We start from the raw sequence: 23,139 nt of genomic DNA on the forward strand, positions 1-23,139 counted from the left end.
TCTGACGAAAAAAATTAAATGATGGTCACATAGTTGTTTTTAGAGTTCAAGTACAACAAAAACAAGTTACCGGACAATACATTACAGCATATAGCCCACAATTAGTGAAAGGAATGACTTAATAACTTCTTCCCATCTAAGACGGAGTGATCAGTGAATGACACGAGTGTGAGAAGAGTAATACTGGCCGAACACTGATACCAACAGCCCCAAAAAGTCTGTTGTTGTAGTAGCTGGATAGCAGCGAGAAGAAAACACATGGCACACCCCCTTCCCCACCACTTGCTCTAAAATGCGCCTTGATATGCATGCGTTCGTCAGCTACACGTACACCCTCTATAATTACAATTTTTTAGTCTTCATAACGAATTTAAGGTAATCATATCGTCCGCAAGCGTGATATGTCTTAATTATAATGCAGTATTTCGGTTTACATTTCATAAGATTTTGATAAATCTTCTGTTTTCATTCTTAGCTTACGGGACTATTTTGCGTGGCGTATCTTTGCGCTAGCGCTTCGCCTGTCGTTTGAAAGTTGTGTGGTTGTGTGACGCCCAGTGAATGTGGAAGATACGAGGCTGTGATACAGGATTATTGTTGTTGTCGTATCAGACGTATTTCTTGATATTGTTCGTGCACGTTTTGGATCCATATTTCTTAAAGGGAAGTGAATCATGAGTATCAAGTAGGCTCTGAGCACTGAAGATTATTATCGAAGAGAAGCCAGCAGCTCTGGCCACTCCTCGGACTTCTTAACAGGTATGGATACTCTCTTGCGTTTGTTGTGTTTCTGTTGCACCCAAGCATTTGTGAGTTTTATTTATCGAACCTTGTTTAGGATTATTTGATTTTTGAAGAAATTTTATTCAGCATTTGAATTTTGTTGCACCGAACTTGGAAATACTCAATCAACGAGCACGGCATATGCATTTGTTTATGGTGTATTGAGTAAACATGCTGTTCAAGTTTGCCTGTAGATTTTGATTCAAAGTCACAGTATACGCAATATTTGTCAGTACGTTTGTCAATCTTTACTTGAATTCATTTTGTGTTTTTAATTTGAAGTGGAATCCAGTCTACCCGATGGCCTTTTACTTCGGTTGCAATCCGAAGTTTCGATTGAAAGTTTGAGTAATGCCTTCCTAATTTCCTTCCTTTTTTGTGGGAATGACGGCTATTATCCGATTAATGTGTTACGCTTACTAATGATGACCATTGGGAACGAATGTTGTCCACAAGTTTCAGTTGTACTCTTTATATACGGAATTGTTTATGACTCAAAACTCATTGCTTTGGTGTCAACCCACGCGAAAGAACATTATTTAGCGATTTAATTCTGTGGGAACGACAGTGTAATGGCTTTCTGTGGTCCAAGTGACATCATCTGCAGTCCTTGATAGCGCCGTAGCTTTCCCTCGCTTGGCCAACGCCCCTCCAACCATCACGTCCCTGGCTCTGCATTGTGTTCCTAGCACCTTTGGGCTTCTTATTTCAATTGGTTTTCGGATTTACTGCAATCACAACGTCTGTCTTGCCGATATTCCTGGACGTAATTAATAGCTAGAGCTTGGGTTTAAATGTCGTAATTCTCTATCGTCTCGGAAGTCTATTTTTCCATTTTTACTATGATATGAAATTTTTTATCAGCACTGAATTGGTATTTGGTTTGAATGTTTTAGCTGTTAGTAATGTTCCTGTTACCCGAATATTCGATAATGCCGGTTGTGAGTTTATTTCGGCTGTTATGTTATTAGAATGTATCAAGTGTTAGTTGAAGTCTCCACCCTCCTCTGAATGTAGCGGTTCATCCTATTGCTGAGTGTGCCACAGGGTTTCTTAATTTAGTGTTGTTAACAAATCTGTGTGTGCTTTTCAAATTTCAAACCACTTATTGCTGGTTTATTTTCTCCATGTGCTTCAGTACATTAATATTTAAAGACAGATTGCCATTGAATACGAAATAACAGCCTCCTTAGTGAGAATAATGGCACTGATAATAAATTCCTAGTTTCTCTTCATAGTTTTGGAATGGCTTATAATTCCGATAGTGTAACACTTGAAATCCTTGTATTCCCTTCGTTTTATTTCTATCCTACCCTCATTATTTGTGATACCTGCGGTAGAAGTGACGTTGGTGACCTTTTCTGATTTGGGTAGCAGCGGTCGGTCATCAGCGTCTCGAGACCGCTACGTGTAAATTCAGTGGAATGTGGGCCTCGCCTCGGCGTACGCCTTCTGAAGGAGGGGCCTCCATTCACCGCCTATTGTTTAAATACTGGATATATATTATAAGGATGCATGATTTGCAGTATTTCATCGCGTTACATTTATGTCCACGAGAATGTGATATTATTTGTATATGATAATATAAAATACATAATTAAATATACATTAAGTTTTTTTTTTAAGTTTTATATTCATCTGCCGTGTTTGATTACATTATTTTACAAGATAACGTGTTTTCATAGAAGATATGTGTAAAGTATGAACATTCATCCTTCGTATATTAGAACTAAATGATAAATGGCGCTGAGAAGAGTGGAAGGTAGACGTATAAAGGAATTCCTGGATATAACCATCAAGTCTAGCCTAATTAATTTAAATCCGGATGTTAGAAAGAAGTGGAATCTTTGAAAGAGATGGAGGAATATGGAATAGAAATAAACAAATAATTTTTGCACCGGTTCGGAAGCGGGAAATTGAGCATAACATATTAGCATAGAGTATAATTTGGGTATGGTTATTTAATTTGTGAAGCATCCATTTTCATGATTTGACAAAAAACAGTATGTGAGTTTAGTTAGTTCGGCATGGCCATATATTTTTCGGGATAGAAAGTTCAGGGATTTGCAAAATTACATATCTAGAAGTTATGAATCATACAATTAATATTGGTGTTTATCATCATTGTGTTTAAATGTTGTCAATGTGAATTTTACAGCGGCTTACCTCGTTTAGGGCCTCGCTAATGTTAAATCTCTTTTCCATTTTTTTCTTGTTCGATAAATACTCTCTCTTCGATGTTTGGAGTTTTCATGGAGGATGAAATCGTCACATTCCCATTTAATTTTATAATATTTATCCTCTCTTTTAATGCAATTTATGTTTTTACTAGTTCTGAATGTACTCAAGGATTCTAATCAGTTTTCCTCTTTCCGAATAGGTGTAAGTATCCACATCACGTATTAATTCTTCATATCAACTTTTTGCCGCAAAATGAGTGGTTATATGTATTCTATATATGTTTAGGGTGGCCACTCTTCTGAAGAATATGCGGTGTCCGTGATTTACGATAGAAATTGTGTACCAGACATAATCTACTGGGGAAGTCACAAAGTAAGAATAGTTAGTTCAAAGTTAGTTCATGGACAAGTATTAACTTCCTAAAGGTACATCGCCTGTTTTCGCACTCGAACACTACTTAAAAGGTTACACAGCACACATTTTCCAGGCAGGGTGCCTGCCTGAACTATACTTGGTCCATAAAAAGGGGTCGTGTTTACCCTCAACTATGAATCTCACTTAATAAATTCCTGACCTAATATGAACTCGTCAGGGCAGTCACAATTATGTAGTATCCCCACCTGAATACCAGTCAGAAACTGTGTAGAGCGCGGAACCAGGGAAAGGGACGAGCATAAAAGGGATACCTATGGAGAATATAACAGTTTAATCGGTGAAATGTATATGGGCACTTTCCCCTCCATTTATTCGCTTCACTCCCATCCTCTGCCACCGATCTTTAACCCTCTCTTTACCACCCTCCTCAATCCGCAATTTCCATCCACCAGGTGGAGGTGGTCCGGTTTACACTACAGAATGGACGGAATGAATGCGCAGCAGTGGCGTCATTGTGTCGGAACGCCGTTCCGGTACTGGTTTAGAAAATACATAATAGTCGTATAACACTTTTTTTTCAATTGTAATGCCTCAAAATTTCTAATATATACATTCGCAAACAAAATAAAAATTTATTTTAAAATGTGAAGACGTAACTTGTAATAAAATGAACACGGAGTAATGTTTCACTGGTAAAAAAAAAGTTAAGGAACGTGCGTTCCGGCACTGCTGATTTTGCCATGACACCAATAATACGTAGGGATTGAGATGAATGTCGCGAGGCCCCAACTCCTCGAGAAGGTCTTTGTCGGTGGTTATCGCGGCTTTATTGATAAACATTTTTGACATTCCATATGACAAAAAATTCTTTCGCATAGCATTTTACTTATTTACTTTTTGGAAGTTATCAGTAGTCTGGCTCTTCATGTAGGTATAACCATGGTAATATCTGGTCCCCTTCTTCATTTCGGCAGTCGATATCAGCACATCGTGATTCCTTAAAGCGATGGTATCAGGATTGTGTTTTCAAATTCGTGTAAATTCTTTTAGTTTAAATGTTAGGAGCGCATGTATTAATTTTGTTTGAAATATTGTCTGTTTTCTCCATAAGCACATGTACTTAATTTATAAGATACAACGGAACGTTCAAACTAATAAAATGATTATTACAGGTCACGAAGGGCGCTGGAGAGGAGGTGCGCCGAAGATTTCCGGGTATGACCTATGAGTAAATGGGGTCCGAAAAGGCGAATTAATATTTTCATTGTAGGAATCGGATATGGAGAAATTAGAGATGGGATTAATACTGTGCACAATTACAGCCTAAATCATAGTACCTCATGCTAACAGGGGGCGCAAAGGACTTCAGTGAAGTGAGATGAAGGTACTGAAATATTGTATGCTTGATGAATGACAGGCCCTTCTCTCCTCATATTGCAGCGTTGTTTGCCCTGGAGGGATAAAGTATCATTTTTAATTTCATTGATACTTAAAGGTAGTCATCTCCTCGCGAATAACACTCGTGCGGTGCTTCTGGAGCGAGCAAAAGGAGGCTGCCGGCCGGGAAGGCAATGCGTGGCGTCATCTCCCAATTCGCTCGTCCCGGGTTGCCTTCTCCCTCCTAATATCTCCGCCTCCTCCCTCCCCCACCCTTCAGCTCTCGCGTTGAAGTGTGGTTTCCCGACGGAGATGGAAGGCGCGACGACTTGAGGCCCAGTTCATGCTGCTCCTAGAGTAGCCTTTGGGATTGGCGACGAGTTTGAGCCCGACCTTAGGTAAACGTCAGTAGTATACCTACGGTATTATAATCATTCCACAATTCTTGAATTTCATGAACTTTCCTACTTAGATTTGGGAATACTCCCAGCCATATTTCTTCCGTATTCATTGGTATTCCACCAGTATTTATTATGCAAGGAAATGATATCACGTAAGAATTTAATAATTCTAAGCAAACCACGAATAGAATGGCGAGTCAATTACAAAGGAAATTTCGAAATAAATAATACAAAATGCAAAATGTGAGAGCATTGATTCAGGAGTCGAGGAGTCGCCTGTTCAGGAGTCGAACACCGTAGCTACTGGGCTATTGTGTATCTTAGCAGTTAGGTTTCTTAACAGAATGGATTTTGCCTGATACCATTTTTAATGTTTTGAGCATGGTCCCTCCACAATCTCTCGTTAGAGATAGCAAATTGCAGTGTATTTCTTGCAGTTAACAGTAGTGTGTAATTGAAATATCCGATTTGGGTGTCACGTCGTAAATCATAAGAATTCACTGAATCTATTTGTTTTCGGCAGAATAACTTGAAAAAGTTCGTGTAAGTGATGGGCTACAGTAAATGCTGTTAAGTAATGGTTTTTCGTTTCAGAAGTACTTAAGTTTTATATTTTCTCAGAAAAAAATTAGAGCGCATGACATCTCGATAAAATGTTAATTTATAATACTTATTTTTTGCGTAATGTTCGCAAATGAATTGGCTATTGGATCAGTCTGTGATTCGGCCAGGATTCCAGCCCTTTAGCAAAGAGAATGCCATCTGGTTAACGTGTACACAAAAAGATTCAATAATGATTGAAATTTTCTTCTCTGATGAACGCACCGACCTTAAATTTTCTGCGATAAATAGATGTGTAACTCCAATGTAAATACGATTTTCAAATATGAATGAAGTGAATCAATGGCAGATGGCAGAATTTGCACAACCAGGCTCCCCCTTCTACACCGCAGACGCACTCTGATTGGCTGGATGTAGGATGGGACATGACTATCTTCCTTTCGGGTGACGGATTACGTGCTTGGTAGACTGAGAATCGCTTATCGGAGGCTTGTTTTGGTCCTCGTGGGCGTGCTCTCAGATCACTAGACGAGCGTGGTCTTCGGAGGAGTTCCGCCCCCTCATCTCCCATCGTCCTCCATTCTTCCCCGTCCTTATCAGTCCAAGTCGCGACGAGCGCCTTTTTCAATGCCTCGCCTTCGTATACGAAAAAGATTGACTGGTCGGTATGGGTCGTGAGTTGTTCTTGTACTCTTCGGCTGACATTGAGCGCGATTTAACCGATGGCTTTGAGTCGCTCGGGTGAAAATTCATCAATTTTGTAATTTTTTCTTGGTGCTCTCCTAATTAGGGTAGGTGTCTTTGGACATTTTATTTGGGAATCAAGCGAGCCTCACAGCAATTCGTTGATATATAAATGCAATCTAAGTAGAGTATCAATGCCACCTATCCCACTTCCGGCGTATAACTCATTGTTTTAGCTTCGTTAACATTTCGTACTCCTTGCTAGCATTTTGTGTAACCAATTTACATTCATTTTTTTTCCTCATCCTGTTCTTACGAATATAAGTTTTCTCTATTGTTCAATGTTTCGTTACCTCTCGCTGGGCGTTTAAGACTTAAGGTCGTTCTCCTTAGAAATGGATTTGAATGCGAAAGTTGATGTCATGGTGCTGGACATCACAAGGCGTGGGCGGCGATCTCGTTCAGTAAGTGAACCTAATTGTGTCAGAGATTAAAGGAATTATGGCCAAAATTTGAAGCTGCTGGTGTCAGCTGCCGTAGTTGTTAGTTATGATTCGTTTGACCTCTTTTCAACGCTGAGTTGGCACTACTGCAAGTTTTTATGTACACTGCATGTAATTACAATTTGAATCGAAGAATTGTTCCCCGGATCTCGATCGACGGACAGACCGATGCGTCGTTAAAGAATTTATGCAGTGTGCTTCTGAGGGAGTATAGCTGGTGGCATGCGCGTGAGAAATATTGATGTGATACCTCAAACGAGTCGGAGTATATACTCCTATGCTGGTTGAAGTTCACGGTATCCGTGATATCGCAGATTCTCGTAAACCGATAATAGCCTATTTGGGCCTGATCTTTCAGCGTTTTTAACCCTCGAAGCTTAATATCCTCATGTTTTATGTCGTTTGTGCGTGTTTTAATTTTGTAATTGCCGCAGTTTATCGTTATCGATGGTGACCACGCTAATTTTTCCCGACCTCGTGTCATTTCCACATTCGTATTCAAGAATTGCGGAGCTTAAGCTTCGTGAAATGTGATGTAATGTTAAAGCCCATTGAAACCTTTTCGTATTTCTGTGTGGCGTATTTTTATCTCTCTTAGTTTGACTGATTTTGCCTTATTAATTTTCTAGGTATATAGCCTTAGATTTGGTTGAAAAATCTGTGTTTGAAGGAGCGAAGTAAGTCCTTTAAAATTGTCAAGAAATTGAATTTCTCCTTTTATGCCTATTTTTTTAATTATATTGTAGTTCGTTGGGTCATTATGATATTGGTCGTGGCAAAGAAAATCATTTCGGAAAGTTCATGTTCTCAGATGCTATCTCGACCCACTCATTTTGAATCGATGGTAGCTCTTGCCACCATTGGAGAGTGTGTTGTTTTGTGGATTTAAAAGGATACAGGTAGATTTTAAAATTGTGTTTAAAACTTTACTTCGTTAGTGCGAATTGACTGGAGAGCATTTGAGAAGGATCTGGTGAAACATTAATGACAATTATTGGTCTTTCACACCAATCTTTCCATTTCCAAGTTTAAATCATGGCATAATTTCATTACATGGAAGGCTTTTCGGTGAAGGAGTTGATAATATGTTCATAGATTTATCGTTAGGAGTAACATTTGGATAAAAAGAGGGCAATTAATTTATCAAGGAGATATGAAATGTAATAGAAGACGATATAATAGAGGAAAAAGTGATTGCGAAGAGATTGGTGTTGGCGTTGGTAATAGCCAATGTGTGTGTGGTTTCTTTTGTGTGTAGTTTCCAGTTCCAGTAGGGAATCTTAGGGGACTGCATAGAGGAGTCCCCAAGTCCGTCCCGTAGAAGCTTGGGTTTTTGTGCCGTTTGGAATGATTTTATAATGTTTTCAAAAATATCTTCAGCGCGGTGCAAGGTAGCGATGAACGCAGAGCGATTCATGTGTTCATAATTCCCGCAATAAATTATTCGAACTTGCGATGAATGTCTCCAAAAAAGTTATGGATTTGATAGTTTATATGATTTAGAATGGAAATTACGGTGAACGGCATTGATCAAAGTTGATAAGGCCTGAAAATTCGGATTCCTAGGGACTAGAGTGGCGACTATCATAAATTTTAATGTGCGGTGGGTGACAGCACATTCATTAGCCGACTCGAGAATCCTCCATTGTAGCGTTCGCGATTGAATCATTGCGATGTGTTGTTCATGTGAAGTTCTAAGTTAGTCGCGAAGATGGGGTTTCGTTTTCTGTGGGAAGTTCAGATTCGAACAAGCTTTAGATTACCCTGTGTGGCCCGCTGTCCTCCTCGCCGTCCGCCCATTCGCGAGTGGGTGTGTGTCGCCGCCTCATCTCTAAGTGAACGCGTCGCGCCATCAAGTGCCGCTTCCCTTTCTTCATCTGCCACCTCCGCAGGGTGACGGAGCCGTGTGTCGTCCTCTTACTGCTGCGGCCGGATGGGTCAGTCTCCCATTCGGGAGATGCAACAGTCGTCAATTGTCCAGTCCCGTCTCTTTCCTCCGCCACAAGAGGCCGGAAATACCTCGGAGAGAGGGTCAGCCGCTACGTGAATGGAAATAAAAGGACCAATCCCGAGACGACGTCTCCTCTGCGAATGGAAATTCCTCTTCGTGTGAGGCACCTGGAAGAGGGATGCGAGTCGGCCGACCATTATGTAATAGTTGCCGCAATTTGTCTTAGACTTCGAAAACAAAAGATGGTCCACAAGGACGCGAGGAGATTAGAGACCTCACGTAGTGTATTATTGTATACGTATATGATTTAGTTGTGCTCATAGTTATATTGACGCTGGTCGTAAATGCATGATGAGGTGGGTCAAAATTGCGATTAATGTTTTGGATGTTTAAAATAAGGCTGTGAATTTGGTACACATGATTTTATTTTTCTGAACTGTTGAAATTTGTTTTGTATGTACACAAAGGCTCCGTGGGATAAAGATTTGTGAAGCAGGTATTTGTATTATTTGCTCCATCGCCAACCCACATTCTCAATTTTGACTGAGTGATGACATTGAGATAGATAAGGCTTTGAAGAAGATAAGGATTGGCAGGTTATTTCCTTGATGATTTACTTGTGTTCTCTAGTGGAGCCCCCATTGCGTTTGTTTGCCTACAAACTTTGAAAAAAAATCTCTCATTCTGTGTGGTATTCCGTTATAAGGTATTTAGGAATAAACGTTTACTTATATCACTCCAATTTTACATAAAGCTACCCGAAACTCGGACTTGACCCATATTTTCGGTCTAAGTCTCCGGCGAAACTTCCTATTCTGATGGCGGGCCATATCGTCTTCGTTGTTTTTCACTCGGGAGATATTCTACTTCATTGTTCGACGCACTGAGGTATTTATTTCGCACGTTGCCATTTATGTAGTTTCAACCCTTTTTTCCCATTTCCTTGGTCCAAATTACTTTGATCTTAGGCGTGGCATAAAATTTTGTTGCTGAAAGTATTGAACCATAGCATTGTAATGTTTAATGCGTGCTATCGTGTAGCAAACTAGTTTGATCACCACAACTAAGGTCTCCTATCAGGAAGCTAGAGGTGGTCATATCAGCGTTGAAATCGTGAGATTCCCCTATAAAATCCCCCATGGAATAATAATAGACAGTTTTATTTTTCTTACTTATTATGTTCGGTTAGTAAATTTCTTACGTGCTTTAATTCCTTGATGCAAAACATATGTATGAAAACTATCAGCTTGGCATATCTTTGTCTCATTTAATATAGCTGCGGGACATGCTCTTATTTCACAGTGCAAAGTTAATTCGCTGTCAATGTTTCGTCCATTAATAGCTATATTCGGGTGACTTTTCTGTTACTCATGCATTTAAATTCGATCCTCTATGTTCTATGATCGAAAAGCGTTAACCTATGCGCACCGCAGGTTTACGCTTTTCTCATCGCACGTAGAAAATTTTCTATATCTATCGAAATGAAGTTGGAGCTACGCATGTGATCTGTTGCGGTGAGCTTTTGGGCTTCGCCACTAAATTTCCGACCGCGGGTGAAGGTGGTGATGGAAGTCCTTCACTCAGTGACGGGCGAGTTGATGGAAATGGAATATGGTTCAACGGCCTAATGGAAGGGCAATTAGCGCTCGCGTTGATGCTGTCATCGGCAAGCGGGCGAGGTCAGTTGGCTGCACGACGGTGCACGAATATAGACAATTCTCTTCTGCACAGCGTTGCGTAGGTTATAACTATCGACTTGTGGATATTGATTTGGGGATGAATAAGGAATCATCGGCTTGGGCTACTTTTCGTTGTAGCATTCATTGTTTAAAATCTTATTCCGGTGATGTCATCGTTACATTTTCTGACCATTCGTCTTTTGTGGATGAAATGCGAACGCAGCAAGCCTACAGTGATTCTCCCCGAAACCTTGCGGGCCGTGTCGAATGAGACGCTCCCTGACGTTCGTAGGTTGAGCATGGCATTAGGATATTAATTAATGATATGTAATCGGATGCCGTCTGTCGTCATGATTATGTTTGCATATACGTATTGTACTTAATACACTTCAAGTCGCCTCAATAGATGTGTGGCGGCGGGAGTATATATAAAAGCTAGGAATCTGAGATATTATATCGTTCTAATTGATGGATTGCATTTTGGTCTTATTTACGCTTAATTTTATATTGCGCTTCTATATTCTATCTGTAAAGTGGATAATTTTAACTGTCCGTTCGTTATTGCACTCGTTGTGTCTTTCATGTAGGACGTGAAAATGAATTATGATAATGGAGAGTTAATAAGGTTATCAGTCGTGGTGACTCCTGAAATAAATGCTGCTACCTCATTTTGGTGATAGAGGAGGGAGCGTAACTTTTTTATTTTCATCTTTTATCTTATTTCAAATTTACAATTGGTGGCGTTCGGCAAAGCTATCTTAGCTCGTGCTGAAAGCGTGTTGGAGATTAAAAAATACATTTAGTCCACAATCGTAATACAACATCGCATGTGAAATTTCACTTGAATTACTTCGTTCTTATTATAATGTATTCGCATTGAATTAACATAAACCTAAGGTTGGTAGAAGATGCGGTTGAAGCCGCCGGCATTTGCGTATTCGCTGATTGTTTTCTTGTTGTTTCTTTGTGGCTCCCGGCAGAGGTGTGATGAGTTCTGTTCCTAAGACACCGAGCACTTGACTGGGGAGAGGGGGATCTACACGTTTCTCCCCCTTTTTTCAAAGAGCGTATCTTGTTGTGTACGGAGCGTGCACTTGTGCGTGTGACGGCGACTGGATTGTCAGCGGCACGGCCGTGCATGTTGTCGTCTTTTTTAAACCGGTTCCCGTGCGTCCCGAGACTGGTTGCATTCGTGCTCTCCGACACACACACACGATTGGCACCAAGTGCCTCCTCCCCATCTCTCTCTGGCTTTCCGCTCGGCGCGTGAGAGATTCGCATTGTTATGGCCTGCCCTTCCTCCCCTTCCCACTATGTTGGTAATTCACTCATTGCTGTGGAAGCGGGACTGAAAACTTATTCTACCCCTCGGCGTCGTCGATTAGGAAAAAAATAATGCTACCTGATAATGTCTTGCATCCTCAGTTTACCTATTTTTCACCTACTCCACTCACGCACTTTCCTTGAAGTTTTTCCCAAGCTTTCAATTTGGTCGGTTCTCGCGCCTTTCTGTCTTGCTGGGGTTGGGAAACCGAGGCGTCCCGCTTTGTTTTGTTTTGCGTCATCGCTGCTGTGAATTGACTTGCTGGACGCGGGAAAATTTTCCGGAAGTTGGCATGCATGCCGCTGCCATCATTGCCGTTTATTGTTGGAAGATTTCAGTGTTTTTTCTTCATTTTCCGCGACGCCATTCTTGGTGTAATCATTTACCGGCCGTCATCAGGTAAATGAAGGCAATTTTTCTTTGCGATGAAGCAACATTCTCGCGTGCACCCGTTCGCACGATTTGCGGATTCCCCGTGTTTTTTTCTGTTTTTGAGGCAAATCACGCTCCTCTTTATCATTGACCATTAGGTATGTTTTCTGGCCAAGTGGCATACTTGTGTTCTACTTTCAAGTCTATTTTCCTGTATTGTTTTTGTTTTGGAGTACACCTTGTAGTTGGATTACCCTTGGATTGAAGGAATGTCGGCTTGTTTGCGGTAAGTACTGTAAATTAAATTTTGTGACTATTGGGGCACCGAATATTTTGGTATCAGTATTTTTTAAAGTTCATTATTGGGGATTTCCCTGAGAGATATTTTGAGATCTCATTTTCACCTGGGTTTTTGCAAGGCTGGGACTGAGGTTTCGTGGATTTTTTATATCGTTGCTTACGAAGGCATTATATACATATCTGTTTAGTATCCACTTATAATATCGCTCGTGATACTGACGACTTCAATGACAATTAAAATTATCATGTTCATTTTTCACACTTCATAATATGAATAATTTACGTGTTACTATCGTGATATTAGAGAGTTATCTCCCATGTTGCTGTTTTTAGGCAAATTTATTTTGAATTTACTGTCGTAATCAGTTTGTGAGCATTGCGTCCGCGAAAGTTGATAATTGTTTGCGTCTTTCGCTTTCATATCAGGTGCGACTAAACATTGTGTGAGATTTATTTGCGTCAATAAAGTATCTACTTACACCTTGTATTGACGTTACAAGCCGTAATGTAATGAGTATCATTCCTTAAGCGATTGGTAAAGCTCATGTTACTACCCTATTTTTACTTTAAAAGTTAAAAGTATAAGGAGTATCTGTTCCGTCTTATCTTGCGGACCAAATCGCGCTTATCAGGCTCCGCTTATCTCCAGTTCCTAAAGTCGTCCATATTGTAAAACGTCACTTGATTTATGATGTTAACGAATTGTTATCGCCGAGGCTGGTGTTAGAGAATGTGGAGGTGCAGAGTTGAGTAGTGACGTTGGTGGTGTTACAGCGGGATGCGAGCCATTGCACCCGGAGGTAATTTGCATCGCTTAAAGGGAATTGGGTCAAGGCAGTAGTTAGAGATTCCATGGGGAATGGGGAAACAGATAAGCCTAAGGTCGCAATTGGTTTGATATACATGGGAGCTTGGTAAGCTTGTGGGAAACATTTTCAGGCAATTTGTTCTTAGTTCTTCTGGTTTATAGCCTGCGTTAGTGTTCCTGGAAATTATGGAGTTAGGTGAAACTGCATTTTGTATATTTCTGTTATCCGCTTAAATTCTTTATTTTTGGATCTCTTTTTCCGCAGAGTATGAGGGTAATGTGTATTAATTCAATTTTGTGATCTGGGTCTAGGGCGCTACATACCGTACGGCGGGGCAATACCGTGCACCATAATTTTAGATCCACTGGAGTATATAGTGAGCGTTGAGAGGTACTGCTGCATTGCGGAAGGAAAGCGAAACCGATAAAGACATTCTTGGAGCTTCTGCCTTTACGCACGTGCATGTGACGAAAGTTTTGTCAATTTTTCTTATAATTTTAAAGACTAATTCGAACTGAAGTAATGGAAATATGTTTTTCTATGACTTTCTGAATTATAAACGAGAACAAAGGATGCAATAAATATTGTCATAAGACTTTATAATACTATATGAAAACAAAAACATTCTGGTTACCGATGATAACAGTGTTTTGATAATTTTCAAATACAAATGCATAAAAGCTGTTACACATTAGTGACTGTATTCAAACTAGTGGTTTTGAACTTATATCCTCCATCTTTGTTTTGCCCCCACAGTCTTTGCAATATCGTTCATCATCACCAGTTCGGGGCAGTACCGCACATAGCGGTATTGCCCCAACTGATGTACGTCATTGCACCGGCATTCGGAACAATACCGAGCAGTGTAAGGGGTTTGTAAAATAGGTGTAACACTCAAAGTAAGTTAAATTTTCCAAATATGAAGCAAAGAATTGATGAAAAATCTAATTACATTCAAAATAATATGTTTTCCTCTTGCGTTTAAGTTTTCAATCGAAAGATATTTTTAAAAAATGCTGAAGTGTACGCTATTACCTCGCTCTCCCCTAATCATTTTTATCGCAATAAAAATGTGTATGGGCTTACTTGATGATATACTGTAAGTGTAGTTAATCTTCTGTGAAGTGTAGAGAAAATATTAAGCTATATTTTCATTAGTTTTCTTCCATTGCCCGAGATTATGGCACATATTTTACTTCTCGGCTGGAGATGAGTTATCTTTCAGGAGATATACTTCCGACCATTTACCATAAATTTTACGCTGCCGGGTTGCTTTCTTGCTACCATACTTTTCAGCCTCATTCTATATTCCCAATTCCATTTTCATCGCAATATCCTCCCCAAAAAAAGTAGTACTCCCCAGGTACATGAAAAAACAAATTAAACTTTCTGAAGGACGCTGGTTCAACACAAATATGCGATGTATGACTCATCAATGAAATTTTGTACCGGGTACTATCAGAATAAACCCATCAGTCGAATTCCAGGTATGTATAACAGTAGTTCAGGCGAAAACAATAACTTTCTGAATTATAAACGAGAACAAAGGATGCAATAAATATCGTCATAAGACTTTGTAATACCATATGAAAACAAAAACATTCTGGTAACCGATGAGAACAGTGTTTTGATAATTTTCAAATACAAATGCATAAAAGCTGTTACACATCCCCACGGAAGTATCATGATCGACGCGTTACATCATATCTCTCTATAGACATTTACGGAGTTGGCCATCACAGTTGGCCATTTGTCCCGGGGAAAACAGTTTTCGAATTAAAGGCGCCCACCCTGCTCCCACGCACGCTAGATCAAGCTAGACTCTCTAACCTTTTTAAAAACAATTTAAGCTGACCACACTCATTACAGGATTGCCGAACAAGTGAGTAATGGGAACGGCACTGCGGGCGGATGAAATTCCTCAGCTAATCTCGGAAGGGTACAATTAAGACTGCAGCACTGTCGCTAGCTAATGAATCACTATAAACGATATCCTCCCTCGTTGGGGTTAGGCCAAATGTGTGAGAACTACTATTCGTTTGAAGCTAGTACATACAAGATCCTTGTGGTGTTGTGCACGTATAGCCAACTTTCCTGTCCACACATTGCAAAACCCTGAATGCAAGTAGTAAGTTATAGAGGTAATACTTTATATGGAAAATTAAGCAATTAGGAAATGAAAAAATATGAGAGCAAGTCGAATAAGCATATTATCAATAGCAATGGATAGTAAAGCAATCATCATTTTTTATTAATATCAAGGGTAACGTAAGGCATCCATTAGTTGAATAGTTGTGGGGTAGCAGACGAACCTGTATTGGGCGACACGTATTGTCCGGAAGGGAAAGGTGTCCGGGAAGGGGGCGGCAACCGAGCGGAGGGGAGAAGAAAAGTATTTTTTTAATGGTGGAGAATGCAGTCGACAGTGAATACCATTTACTCCGTGATAGAAGTGGAGGAAGGGAAGGGCGGAAAGAATCTAGGCGTTGGCATTACCCTACTCTTTCAGAAAGCGTCAAGGGGACCATGGCTTAATAAACATCCAACGGACGGAGTCCTCATAACAGCCCTCAAGCAGGGATCAGTCTCTCTGAAAAATCTACTCAGTGGTATCGACAGTTATTTTTTCTTATTACTGCAAATTTTCAGTTTCCTACCTGAAAACCGTCATTATGTAATTTTGTCCACCTTTTCGATTCTGCGGGTCTTCAACATGTCAGCGAAATGATAATGGCCGTCGATTTTTCACCGCGAATAGCTCGAGATGTCAGCGACGGATTGAAAAACGGTAAACTATGAGTACCTTTTTTTAAAAATCTAATATAAGAAGGCAATGCTGTAAGGAAAGGGAGGCTCCCAGATTACTTCTTTAGTACTCCATGGAAACCTACCTTAATCGGTAGGATACTATAATAATAATCTATAATCAGGACAAAGTGGTGACCAAGCCTGTAAACAATGTTTTTGGTAGGTATATCTTGGTGTGATAGATATCGTGCCCATTTCTAGCAAAACCCATTATTACCGTTGGATGACTTCTCGTCGTATGAGCTACTCTTTTGTCTGGGGATTGCCTGCCTGATAGAGAAGGAAGATCCAAGGGAGTCCCGCGGGGCCTTAATCATGACCTGTAGGTCTCCTCTTGTCATTCTAGCGGAGTGCTCTCTGTTGCTTATTGAGCCAGTTGACGGCTTTGGTCTCCTTGCTGAATGTCCTCCATTCTTCTCTCATTCGTCGTCCGAGTGACGGTGAAAAGGGTTGACTGTAGGGAATCCAAGTCGAGTCGCTTGTAATTGTGAGAGGTCAGAAAAGCCTTGCTATTTGTTTCCTCGTGGAATGAATAACCCTTGATTTATGAGAGTCCGAAATTTACATTTTATTGAGAATGAAAGTGACCTTGTTGCAGTGTATTTTTACCCCTTGTGGTTTACTCATTGGTGGGAGCAAGTTCACCTTCGCGTCAACTTGAATTGCTGTCACCAGGCCGAGCATGTTCGTCCGGAGACAAGTTTTCCAGTTTCGCTTCGTTTCCCCCGGAAAAAGAATTCGTGCATTGGTATCCGATTATTGCTTTAACTTTGCCAACGTTGCACGCGTTGCGTTCCGCGCATTAAAATTTGTACTCCCTTGAGTTTCCAAATTCTTTTCTGTTTTTTGGAAGCTCGTCTTTCCTAATTCTTTAATGCTTTGATTTCTCATTGTTAGCGTCATTACTTCAAAGTAATATGAGTTATTATTACTAGGAATTCGTGATAAATTCATCGGTTTTGACCGGTTACTAGTTACACATATTTTGTATATGGATGTTATGGATTTTTGTTGGCCATACTCGCACACCTACGCCATCCTGTATTGAATCTGTTTGGATCCAGTTATATCTATTGTTTTAAAATTAATTGTATAATGAAAGAAGGAAATCAAATCACTTGCATTAAACATGTTTGATTTCTCTTTTGATGTGCAATTATTTGATCTGTATCACCTGAAAAACTTGCCGTTTTTTCATAGATATTAGTCATTTTTATGCCAAAACGAATGCAGAACTCTCGTATTTATAGTCCAGAATAGGTTATGCATTAATGACTCTTTTGGTTTAACCCTAGCTACTTGCGACTATTCTCTATGCATTGAATTTGTTGAAATCATTTTAAATTTGTTTCGTTATGGATATTAATTTTATGCGGAAGGAGATGTACATATTTGGAACTTTTATATACTTATTTCTTTGGCTTGGAGCACTCATCGGTGAAAATATTTAATATGGTTTTTCATGGAATCATAGTTAAATTCTGGATGAAAACAATCCACTTACGTTGCACGTTCCGGCTCTGCGAGAGTAATTCCTAAATTTAAATTGGAAACCATGCCTGGAATAATGATTAAACCTTACCTCACATCAATTCCTACCGTGAAGTTATATCCGCAAGAATTAATAAAGTGAGGTTTAGGTGCCATGTCGGCTTATTTGGACGTAGAATGGAACTTAACATTACCGTCTGCTCCAGCATGCCAAGGAGTCGTGTTAGAATCTCTCGAGATAAATCTCGAGCTAAGGGAACTAAAGTGCCGTGTGTTTGGATCCTCCTAAATCGAGTTTTTTTTTCCGCGGAGTAATCTCGAATGATTTCTAAAACATCCACTCAAAATTTGATTGTTACATGTTCATTGGTTCGGCGTAAACGACAGGCCTATAGCGACAGGGAAGCGAAGCACAGGCATTATGTCATATCACCCGCACTCAACACGTTTCTCTCCAGATTCCAACAAAAATTTAGTGACACCGTCTGAAATGTATGTAAGCGTATGGATTTTTTGGTATCCCATGTCGGGGTTGCATTCACTTCGATGTCATCGCTTGGCCCTCCCTTCTTCCGAGAAACAGCGTGTGTTGTTCTATAATCGTAGCCCCCTCCCCCTCTGACCGGTTCACCGCCCTCTGTCCGTCTCCCCCTTCCTCCTCGCAGGGTGTTCCGCTCTTTCGCCCTTGTCGATACTCCAGTGAGACGGAAGGGAGGTGGGGAGTGAAAGGGGGGAGGGCGTTGAGACATGGTAGAGTCGTGCGAATAGTGTGCCGACCTTGTTGTCGTGGGATTCATTGAAGGGAGTGACGCCTGGGCGTGAACCGGTGGTGCTCGTGTACTCCTCTTGTAAGGCTTTAATGGAATGTCGTTATCAGTTCCTGTATTACTTAAACTTAATTCAAAGCCCCTATCAAACCTGGAATGATTTTTAGCGACCCCCATTTTTAGCCTTTGTTTTATTTCATTTGTGCTGTTAAGTTGAAAGCGTGCATAGACCGAAGACAAACATATAAGTACAGATAATTTCTATTGGAGCCTCGTTATTATAAGCATCGAAGCATCCCGCGACCTGCTCGATATTCCTCGTCCTAACGTAAAACGATCAATCCCTATGATTTTGCCCAGCCTAAATTGCGTTATCATCCCCACAGGGACCGTAGTGATCAAAAGTTTTAGCGAGTGAAGAGGTATAACATGAGGGAATAATTATAACTCAAGTCATAGGGGAGTCATATATTTTGGTATTCCATGTTTTCGGTAATTCCTGTATGATGTATTGAAGTGGTAAAAAATTGCGTTCGCACTTTCGACTCTCATTTTCAGATCGATAATTGACGGATTTACATAGTGGAAATTCATCGCAACAAATTTTAATTTTATATCAACCTTCACCCATCCTCAATTTGCTATAATTTTAGTGTCTCTTAAGTTCCTCCTTTAGGGTACTTCCTTTTTCCATATAATGCGTCTGGTTTTCTTGTTTATTGAGGATCGTACCCACTATAATTTCGACGCGTAGTAAACAATTCCTCGCAACGTACCTTCACTGGGTCATTGCAATTAATCATGCCTTAAAACGGGCGTAATGAACGGGTTATCTATCGTGCAGATATAGGATGCTCTATTATGGACCAATTTCTGCTTCGTGCGGTAACAGTGGAACAAGGTTTAACTTCGGTATGATATATTATTCTTAAAAAAAACTACGCCATAGACTTTCTTTATCATTTGCTTTAAACTTTTATATTATGAGAGTTACCGCGTTAATGGACCCCGCCAATTTCCCATTTTTATCTGGGTGATAAGTTGTTGGTTTATGTCTCGGCGTTGAAGGGATTTCTCTCGATTTTCCGAGATGAAAATGAACGCCCCTTTTCCTGCCATATCGTATTCTCACGTTGTTTACATCTCTCTTTACATTTTGCAGTCTTCTCCTTTTTCGGTTGCTCTCCCGTGTGCTCCCTCGTCTTTCGTTCGGATCTCCCTTTTGTTTCATAGCTTATTCAGGCGCTACCTTTACGCTGCCGTTTTAGAAATACGGATTAGCTTTCCAACAAATTATTTTCGTTGGATGTGATCCCAAAGGAACGGGGCTGAGGCATCATTCGTGTGGCATATGCCTGTGCTGATTTCGAAGTGCGTTGTTTTTGGGGCGTAGTGTTCGAGGGAACTGAGGCGGAGGAGCGCATTCGGTTACCCGTCCCACCCCTCACCAAAATGAGTGACTGACTGGGAATCTTCTGCTGTGTTACGCAAATATTTGATCCCTAAAATAGGTGAGAGTGGGAAGAATAGCTTCCGCCGCAGTGGGGCGCCACCTGCAGGAGTCCCTTTCCCTCCCACCCACCCATACCCACATTTCACTTATCTCTCTCTACCGTGTCTAGAATTGAATGCGGTCGTTCGCAAAAAAGTGGTGTGGGTTTTTGACACTGCTCTGAGGAATCTCTCATCCATTTCTGTGGCTGCTTTTCATAAAAGGTACCTTTGTGGCAGATTCGCTACCCTTTCCATGGAGTGGTTTTTTATTCAGCTAATTGTTTCTTTACGCAGTGACTGTTAGAGTAGGGTTTATTTGGCTCCCATTTTGCACCATATTGTTATTATCGAGATATTATATATTTACTAAGTCCTTTAATAAATTCGATGGAATTTTATTTCTGTGCACGGTTAACTTAAGGGATGTAATCTACTTCGTCGGCAACTTTTCTTTGGTACATGCGTCCGCCATTCTCCGCTGAAAATCGCATGCGTTGACAACAACAAAGGTTATTTGAGCGGTATTAAATTAATAGTTTTCCCTAATGGTATGGGAATATTAATATAATAATTGCGACCTGTCCTAATTCCTTTAATCATCACATCCGCAGCATTTTGAGTCTTCGCGTTGTGATGGTGTTTGTTATCCTTCATATTGAAAATTCTTATCATTGTGCTCTATTTTTGTTGTTTTAGTTTTCTTGGAGTATTTCTTCCTGAGTTTTGAGTATTTGAATTAAGGCATGATTTAGAAAAAGATATCAAGTAGAAGCGGATATGTTTCGTGTTTGAATTGAAAGGTAACCTACGAGGCCATTGCTTGATTAATGCACAGTGGGAACTATATGCTTGGGTTAGGGAGCAAATAACTAGATTATCTTTTATGCTGCAACTGATCAGGGGCACCGAATTGACGTTGAAACGATACAAACCTTGGTGAATCGCTGATAATCAATGACAGTTATGTGCATCTATTAAAATAAGATCCTCTTCAAATCTTCACGTTCTTTCCGCTCGAAACTGATCTTTTGTTAGTATACTTTCTCTCGCTAAGGCTATGAGGTGGCTTTCGTTTGTATTTATATTTTTAGCGCGTAAATTATATCTTTCCGCAAATTTAATTAGAAAACAGAGGTATTAGGCTGATCGTCGGCTGGAGCGTGGTACTTACATCATAAAATTTCCGAGTGAACATAGGGATCGTCTCAAGATTTTGTGATAAACCCGTTCATTTCCTGTTTTTACTGCATGAATGCCCTCTTGCAGGCTCGCCCAGTCGCGGAGATGTATTTATGGGTATCACATCCTCCTGCTGGGCGATGGAGGCACGCGAACGTACAACCACTAGCCCTCCGGACAAACCCAGATTCTTTCGCCTTTCTTTAGTCGTTTTTTCTTGGGCGCTCTCCGCATGTTCTATTCACTGTTCTGATTGCCCCCGTTCGTATCATCACGCAGCTGCAGTAGTGTTCCATTATTTATTCCTTCAAATCTGATCTTCCTTCATTGTGTTTGCTCCACAATAACCTTCCCTGAATATCTTCGCAACATTTCTACTTGACGATTGTGTTTCTTGAATGTGATGTAATGCTTCCAGGTGTTCGATAGTTAAGTATGAATTAGTAATATGTAGAATTACCCCTATATATTCCTCTCTACTTTTGTTGCTCCTTTATGCCATATGGGGTAAATGCAGTCTTATTAAACACTTATTTAAGGTTTTGGTAGTTATTGGTACATGCATGAATTCTATAAATTTGGGCAATTATCTTTTAGCGGTACTTCTTCGTTACTACATTGATAAAGCTGTCGTTTTTGTGATATTTTTCCGTTATTGCTAGCCAAGCGTTCCTTTCTGAATCAGCCGTCACGTTTTTCCACATAAATTGCCTTGCCTTTTTTTCTTGTTAGCTTTTTATAGCCTGTGGGCAGAACCACCTTATTAAAAGGGAGCATCTTTCTATGTAGCTTTGCTGACTGTTTTTCAGCTGCTCTAAAACCTCTGAGGCGTCCTGCGTGACTTCTTCACCTTCGGTCGTGGTGATTTTGTCGTGTGATTTTGTGTTCACCACAGTATCGATAGATAAGTTGAGGCACGCCCAAAGGCTATTACACTAATGACTCGCGGTGTTTCTTATGGGGTCCCATAAATAGCATCACGTTCTCGTGGGCGCTGATTGATTCACGTGTGGTCCGTTTACTCGTAGGCTTTATCACTCTTCGTTCCCCTCACGCTTTGTCACTCATCGTTCTCCTCACGCTTTGGGAATATGAAGTACCGTTTGTTGCTCATCTACGTCTTTGGTTGACCTCCTTTTTTATGTGATTCGTACTTCATTTACTTTAATTGATTAAATATTTCGAGTAAACTACTGTATTGATTTCCATGCTAGGCCAATCTTTGGCCTTGCGTAAAATTGTGTGCCATAAATTTAAAGCATGTTATACACGTCACGTGAATTGCCATAATAAAATATTTCCGTGGACTGGGAGTCGAACCGCCGACCTTTGGCTTTCCGTTGGACGTTGATAAATCCGTAACGTGGATAGCGTAGTGGTCTGCGCTATATTCCGGAAAGCCGAAGGTCCGTGGTTAGATGACCGGTCCAGGGGACCTTTTTTCATGGCAGTTAATGTGAATTTCTCCGCCGTTCACGCGACAGGGTTGAAATATTAAACATCTTATAAAAGTGTCCATGTATTCTTCAAGTTATGAGGCTATTGTCCCAAGCTTCGACCCACCTAGAGCTTTGTATGTACTAGAATGTTCTCATGCTGTCGGGAAAGTCTCGGATAAGTCTATTGGGCTTCAAAGATCTTCGGGTTTTCATTTACTGAACGCGATGCTCTTTGTGCCGCGCCTAAGCAGCATTTCATTCCTGCGTCAATCGAGCGTAACCCGAAGAAAGAGATTTCCTCCATATAATATCGTGATTTATTTCCTCGTTTTTCCCTTGCATTATACGCATGACAGAATCTAGCCTGTATTCTTCATGACTTCCTTTCATCAAGCGTAATTATTTGAAGAATAATTCTTCTACGAGTCATGCGACTACCACTTTTTTACTATCCAAGTAACATATGTGTCCTCATTTGCTCCTTTTTTAATTTCTTGTCCCTTATATAGGTATCCTTATTGGTTTTTGTGGAGTTTATTTTATAATCAATAATAATGTTGCTTTTATTTGGTGTTTGCGCACGTGAGGTATTTAATTTCTTCTTTCCGAATTGACTTTCCTTGGCTTCCGGCATTTTCATCCACATAATTATCTTGATACT

General features: G+C 40.3%; 1 protein-coding gene across 7 annotated transcripts in view; it reads left to right on the forward strand.

The window, feature by feature from the left end:
- The first annotated feature begins 447 nt into the window (after positions 1-447).
- The window catches only part of LOC124155618 (protein 4.1 homolog), a 127,872-nt gene continuing 105,180 nt past the window's right edge, over positions 448-23,139 (forward strand). For 2 of the 7 annotated variants that reach the window (XR_006864210.1, XM_046529599.1), the window contains exon 1: positions 489-759. The gene's annotated coding sequence lies outside the window, so the exon portion shown is untranslated. Of the gene's footprint in view, positions 760-23,139 lie in introns of all 7 variants that reach the window. The other 5 variants (XM_046529606.1, XM_046529603.1, XM_046529604.1 and 2 more) reach the window with 5 other exon arrangements.

This window comes from Ischnura elegans, chromosome 3 (genome assembly GCF_921293095.1).
Source record: "Ischnura elegans chromosome 3, ioIscEleg1.1, whole genome shotgun sequence".
Lineage (NCBI taxonomy): Eukaryota > Metazoa > Arthropoda > Insecta > Odonata > Coenagrionidae > Ischnura > Ischnura elegans.